The sequence below is a fragment of the Myxine glutinosa genome, chromosome 6, assembly GCF_964187855.1.
Source record: "Myxine glutinosa chromosome 6, kmMyxGlut1.1, whole genome shotgun sequence".
Taxonomy (NCBI): domain Eukaryota; kingdom Metazoa; phylum Chordata; class Myxini; order Myxiniformes; family Myxinidae; genus Myxine; species Myxine glutinosa.
The window spans coordinates 142,818,210-142,825,417 of NC_136266.1; positions in this window are offsets into that span (position 1 = coordinate 142,818,210).

Here is a 7,208-nt window from a genome sequence, read left to right on the forward strand (position 1 = left end):
AAAGTACCGATCATCGGTTCAATTTACACAATTAAAGTACCGATCCTCGGTTCAAATTGATACCCTTGATCATTTTGCACAATGAAAGTACCGATCCTCGGTTCAAATTGATACCCTTGATCATTTTGCACAATGAAAGTACCGATCATCGGTTCAAATTGATACCCTTGATCATTTTGCACAATGAAAGTACCGATCCTCGGTTCAAATTGATACTCTTGATCATTTTGCACAATGAAAGTACCGATCCTCGGTTCAAATTGATACCCTTGATCATTTTGCACAATGAAAGTACCGATCATCGGTTCAAATTGGTACCTTTGATCATTTTGCACAATGAAAGTACCGATCCTCGGTTCAATTTACACAATTAAAGTACCGATCCTCGGTTCAAATTGATACCCTTGATCATTTTGCACAATGAAAGTACCGATCCTCGGTTCAAATTGGTACCTTTGATCATTTTGCACAATGAAAGTACCGATCCTCGGTTCAAATTGATACCCTTGATCATTTTGCACAATGAAAGTACCGATCCTCGGGTCAAATTGATACTCTTGATCATTTTGCACAATGAAAGTACTGATCCTCAGTTCAAATTGGTACCTTTGATCATTTTGCACAATGAAAGTACCGATCCTCGGTTCAATTTACACAATTAAAGTACCGATCCTCGGTTCAAATTGATACCCTTGATCATTTTGCACAATGAAAGTACCGATCCTCTGTTCAAATTGGTACCTTTGATCATTTTGCACAATGAAAGTACCGATCCTCGGTTCAAATTGATACCCTTGATCATTTTGCACAATGAAAGTACCGATCCTCGGTTCAAATTGATACCCTTGATCATTTTGCACAATGAAAGTACCGATCCTCGGGTCAAATTGATACTCTTGATCATTTTGCACAATTAAAGTACCGATCCTCGGTTCAAATTGATACCCTTGATCATTTTGCACAATGAAAGTACCAATCCTCGGTTCAAATTGGTACCTTTGATCATTTTGCACAATGAAAGTACCGATCCTCGGTTCAAATTGATACCCTTGATCATTTTGCACAATGAAAGTACCGATCCTCGGTTCAAATTGATACTCTTGATCATTTTGCACAATGAAAGTACCGATCCTCGGTTCAAATTGATACCCTTGATCATTTTGCACAATGAAAGTACCGATCCTCGGTTCAAATTGGTACCTTTGATCATTTTGCACAATGAAAGTACCGATCCTTGGCTAAAATTGATACCTTTGATCATTTTGCACAATGAAAGTACCGATCCTCGGTTCAAATTGGTGCCTTTGATCATTTTGCACAAGGAAAGTGCCGATTCTTGGTTCAAATTGATACCTTTGATCGTTTTGCACAATGAAAGTACCGATCCTCGGTTCAAATTGGTGCCTTTGATCATTTTGCACAATGAAAGTACCGATCCTCGGTTCAAATTGATACCTTTGATCATTTTGCACAATGAAAGTACTGATCCTCAGTTCAAATTGGTACCTTTGATCATTTTGCACAATTAAAGTACTGATTCTTGGTTCAAGTTGATACCTTTGATCATTTTGCACAATGAAAGTACTGATTCTTGGTTCAAATTAATACCTTTGATCATTTTGCACAATGAAAGTACCGATCCTCGGTTCAAATTGATACCCTTGATCATTTTGCACAATGAAAGTACCGATCCTCGGTTCAAATTGGTGCCTTTGATCATTTTGCACAATGAAAGTACCGATCCTTGGTTCAAATTGGTACCTTTGATCATTTTGCACAATGAAAGTACCGATCCTCGGTTAAAATTGGTGCCTTTGATCATTTTGCACAATGAAAGTACCGATCCTTGGTTCAAATTGGTACCTTTGATCGTTTTGCACAATGAAAGTACCGATCCTCGGTTCAAATTGATACCTTTGATCATTTTGCACAATGAAAGTACTGATCCTCAGTTCAAATTGGTACCTTTGATCATTTTGCACAATTAAAGTACTGATTCTTGGTTCAAATTGATACCTTTGATCATTTTGCACAATGAAAGTACCGATCCTCGGTTCAAATTGCCACCTTTGATCATTTTCCACAATTAAAGTACCGATCCTCGGTTCAAATTGGTACCTTTGATCATTTTGGACAATGAATGTACTGATCCTCGGTTCAAATTGGTACCTTTGATCATTTTGCACAATTAAAGTACTGATCCTCGGTTCAAATTGGTAACTTTGATCATTTTGCACAATTAAAGTACTGATTCTTGGTTCAAATTAATACCTTTGATCATTTTGCACAATTAAAGTACCGATCCTGGGTTCAAATTCGTACCTTTGATCATTTTGCACAATTAAAGTACCGAACCTCGGTTCAAATTGGTGCCTTTGATCATTTTGCACAATTAAAGTACTGATTCTTGGTTCAAATTGGTACCTTTGATCATTTTGCACAATTAAAGCACCGATCCTCTGTTAAAATCGGTACCTTTGATCATTTTGCACAATTAAAGTGCTGATTCTCGGTTCAAATTGGTACCTTGGATGATTTTGCACAATTAAAGTCCGTTCAAATTGGATTACAAACCTCCATACACGAGGCGATTGAGACAACCCCTTCTCGATCCCCCTCCCAGACCTTTCTCACCCTCCCAGATCCCCACACCTCATCCCTCTCAGCACCCATCTTTCTCAGATCACTCACACACCCCAAATAAATTTGGAGCAACTTTTACTTCATATTTTTGCTCTCCTTGGAGCATTTTCCATGTTTCAGGGTGTCACAGTCAGACAGCATTATATATATATATATATATATATATATATAAACCCCCCCCCCACCCTCCGCTCCCCCCTCTGCCTCAACAACAATTGGGGATTCCTCTTTGTGGTGGTTGTACCCCCAATGCAAGTCGGGGGCTAAATCTTCCCTGCTGCCCAGATTTGTCAGGGCAGTGCGGTCACCATGGTCCGGCCCTTTCCCTGTTGTCTTGTCTCCCTGTCTCTGGCGTGGCCCTGGCTTTGTGAAGGTGGGGGTACACCATCCTGGATGTGGCATGTGGGGCATCTCTGGATCACTCCTGGGAGATCGATTGGGGGTCGATGTGCTGCGGGCTTGTTCGAGAGAACTGTCCTGGGCTATACAGCAACAACAACAACAACAACAACCCCGCCTCATCTCACTCCTCTATACTCCCCACTTTCTTCCCCTCCTCTCCTCCCCACTCCCCCAACTCATCTCATTATCCCCCTTCACTGCAGTACAGTCCCTCAATCCTCTCCAGTCCCTCACTGCACACACTGCATAGGGGAGGGCATTGTACACAGGGGAGAGGAGGGTGAAAAGACAAGTGACACTTTTACCTTGACTTGAGAAGTGAGGTAGTTAGGAGAACCTGTCTTGGCTGACTTACTTCTGTTGTTCATTTTGAAACTGAAAGCATCGAATACACATCGCTTTTCAAATTAAAAATTGATTAAAACCAAACGTCATTATTTAATAAATATTGTGTTCCAGAGTTAGTCTACATTATTACGTACATTTTCGAAGTGCTGTATTATTTAATTACAGTAGGAAAATAGTTGACTCGCCTTAAACAAACTCTATATATGCCCCGGGAACATGAAAAATAGATAATTACACGACGGTTCGATCTTTAACTTCAGTATTCAGTTGCTGTACTTTTCGAAAATGATAACATAAATAACTAATTCCTAGTAGGGTACCCAACCCTTCCTCCTCCCCCCTCCTCTCCTACCCCTCCCCCTCCTCCACCCCTCGCCTCTCTCCTTTCCCCATCCCCACATTTCACCGATTTTCTCAACTTCTCCTGAAACCGAGAATTAAACCATCCGAGCAACTACAAAGAATGAAATCATTTGGTGAATTAGAGTCGAGATAAAGCCATGACGGAGTTTTAATGGAATTTATATTACTAGGGCATGCCCGTACTATATATAAGCTAGGACGTGCCCGTACGTGGGTGCCCGTTCCTTGCCAAAAAAAAAAAAAAAAAAAAATTTGTGTAGGGGTGTGTGTGTGTAAACATCCTAGGGCGTGCCCGTACGTGGGTGCAAAAAAACATGCGTGCAAACAACAACAACAAAAAAAAACTTTGAAACCACGTGGCAGTAACGACCACAGAACCCCCCCCCCCCCCCCTCTATTTACATGAATGGTTTGGTCCATTCGCAACGACCACAGAACCCCCCCCTCTATTTACATGCAATGGTTTGGTCCAAAGCGAACGGTTTGGTCCATTCGATGTGATTCGATGTGAATGGTTTGGTCCATTCGCAACGACCACAGAACCCCCCCCCCCCCCCTCTATTTACATGAATGGTTTGGTCCATTCGCAAAGCCAAAGCGAACGACCACAGAACCCCCCCCTCTATTTACATGAATGGTTTGGTCCATTCGCAAAGCCAAAGCGAACGACCACAGAACCCCCCCCCCCCCCCCCCCTCTATTTACATGAATGGTTTGGTCCATTCGCAACGCCAAAGCGAACGGCGAACGGCTAAATCGCCATAGCTCGGTAAGTACTTGTCCGATTAATTTCAAACCTTGAAAAGGCACATCCTCGGGTCCCCAGCAATATACCTGACAAGTTTAAAGTATATCGGACCCGTGGTTGTCGAGAAACAGCGGTCACAGACACACAGACACACAGACACACAGACACACAGACACACAGAGATTACTGGAATTATAGATAGATAATAATTATCGGCTTTTATCTCATTACCTTCATCATGTCATTACCACCTTTGGTGGTGGAGAATATGTTTTCACCCGTCTGTTTGTTCCTCGTGAAAGTCGAAGATTTTTCAAGTGTATTGGTTGGTCTTGTGCGTTATTCTGTCTGTCTGTCTGTCTGTATGTATGTCAGTCGCCTGCAGGTCACAATTTTGAACCGATCGTCATGAAACTTCACCAAATGGTAGAGCCGATCATAAGCAAGAAGCCTGTTGTTTTTGGGATAAAAAGTTATGGATGGATTTGGACGAAACTTGGTGGACCGGTTGTGTGCGTTTCAAGGAAGAATCAATTCTATTTTGTTGAAGATCCAGATCCAGCTGGTATAATTTTTTTAAAGCGATTCTTCACCATTGGGAGATAGGGACAAAAACGGATATCTCAAAAAGTTGTGGACGGATGATTTTGATTAAATGCGATTCTGTATTGGGATTTTCTGGGATACAAAACGTAAACTGTTCACCTGGCGGAGGTATGCTCTCGACTGAGTCCCGTTCTAGTTTAAAATGCATTTTCTTCTATAAACGGTAACTTTCGCCCAATTTGCTTCCCGTTTTTTTTTGCAACAGTCTAAAACCATCCTGGCGACTATTGAAAATGAAATCGAATTAGACTTTGGATAAACTGTGAGCCTAACAACAGAGACCTCAGAACTATGCGGAGCAAACAAAATGGTGGAGATTTGATTTTGAAGCCCCTCCCAGCATGGGTGTAGCCACTCCCTCAACGGGAGAAGCCACACCCATGAACGGACAGACGCCGGAGGGACAGACTGGAGCTGAGTGTTATGGTGATAGTTGGGGATGCGAAAATGATCCCTACATGGGATATTTAAGGTCCACCAGTTAATGCCAGCAGATGTGAAAATGGGCTTAACATCCACGTTTGGGACGTGATATCCCAGATTCACAAATCTGTTTTTTTACGGGTGTGGGGAGGGGGGAGGGAGGGGGGGGGTAAACATTTATAGGGGTAGGTTAGACATGAATCAAGTTAAGGGAAAGATGCAGAATAAACACAAACTTTATTTTTGTTTAAAAGAAAGGAATAATGCAGCACGAAGGATCGGCAATGATGAAATGAAGCTTGCAGCACTGCTGCAGCACGTAATTAAAGTGAAATTGATTGCAGATTCAGCCTCAAATGATGCCACAGTCACCCAGCAGGTAGCATCCAATTTTTGTAGTTCACATCGTTATTCAACTAACAACCTAGTAGTGGAATCAACAGAGATTGTTTTACTAACCGCCAACCAGGTTCCATTACAAGCAGACCTCTTAACAGCAATTTTAATCACAAGTCTTGGAGGTGCAAAGTCCTGGAAGAAAGATCAATCGGTCATCCATCATAACCGGAGATAAATCGGATCACAGTGTGAATAGCACCCCCCAACCTCCCCATTTCACATCCAACCATTGAAAAAAGCAAACTTTAATTGTTCGAAACCCGTGATTGTAAAATAGATTTAGAAACAAACAGACAAGGAAACACAGACCATTTTGGTGAAAATATTGGCATTTTGCATTAAAATTAGCAGCAACAGGTAATAATGAACTTTTCGCTAGCTGGAGTGGCATGGTGAAGATGATCAGTCTTCGCCTACCTTAACACTTAAAATATGCGAGCTTAAGGAAATAATAAAAAGCCATAATAATTCTAAACAAAGTCGAAGCAATTTCTCCACAAAAAGGAAAAAAAAAAAAAAAGGTGTGTGTGGTGTGTCGTTTGCTGTTGTCTCCATTTCCGGGTGTGAGCACGCTTGATGGAAATTCAAATTCCCGAGCAAAATAAAAAGAAATAAAAAAATACAGAAACAATGTCCTTTTTGGTATAAGAGAATTTCTGTGGATTTTATAAACCATCAAAGTACAACCTGTGTCGTTATACTTCGGGCAAACACCTTCCAGGTATGAGCACTGCCGTGCCTCGACGAGCAAAACATACCCTTTTAATTTATTAAGTGATCCAAGGCTCATGGGGGAGCTTGTATGTACATCGCACACTGGACAGATTAGTATACATGGTGTACTTCAACGTGGACTACAAGGACATCGGTAGACAATAGAAACACACAAATACATATATATATATATACACACATATATATATATATATATATATATATACACACACACATATATATATATATATACACACACATATATATATATATATATATATACACACACATATATATATACACACACACACACACACACACACACACACACACACACACACACACACACACACACACACACACACACACACACACACACACACACATATATATATACACACACACACACACACACACATATATATATATACACACACACACACACACACACATATATATATACACACACACACACACACACACACATATATATATATACCCATACATACATACACACACACATATATATATATATATATATATATATATATATATATATATA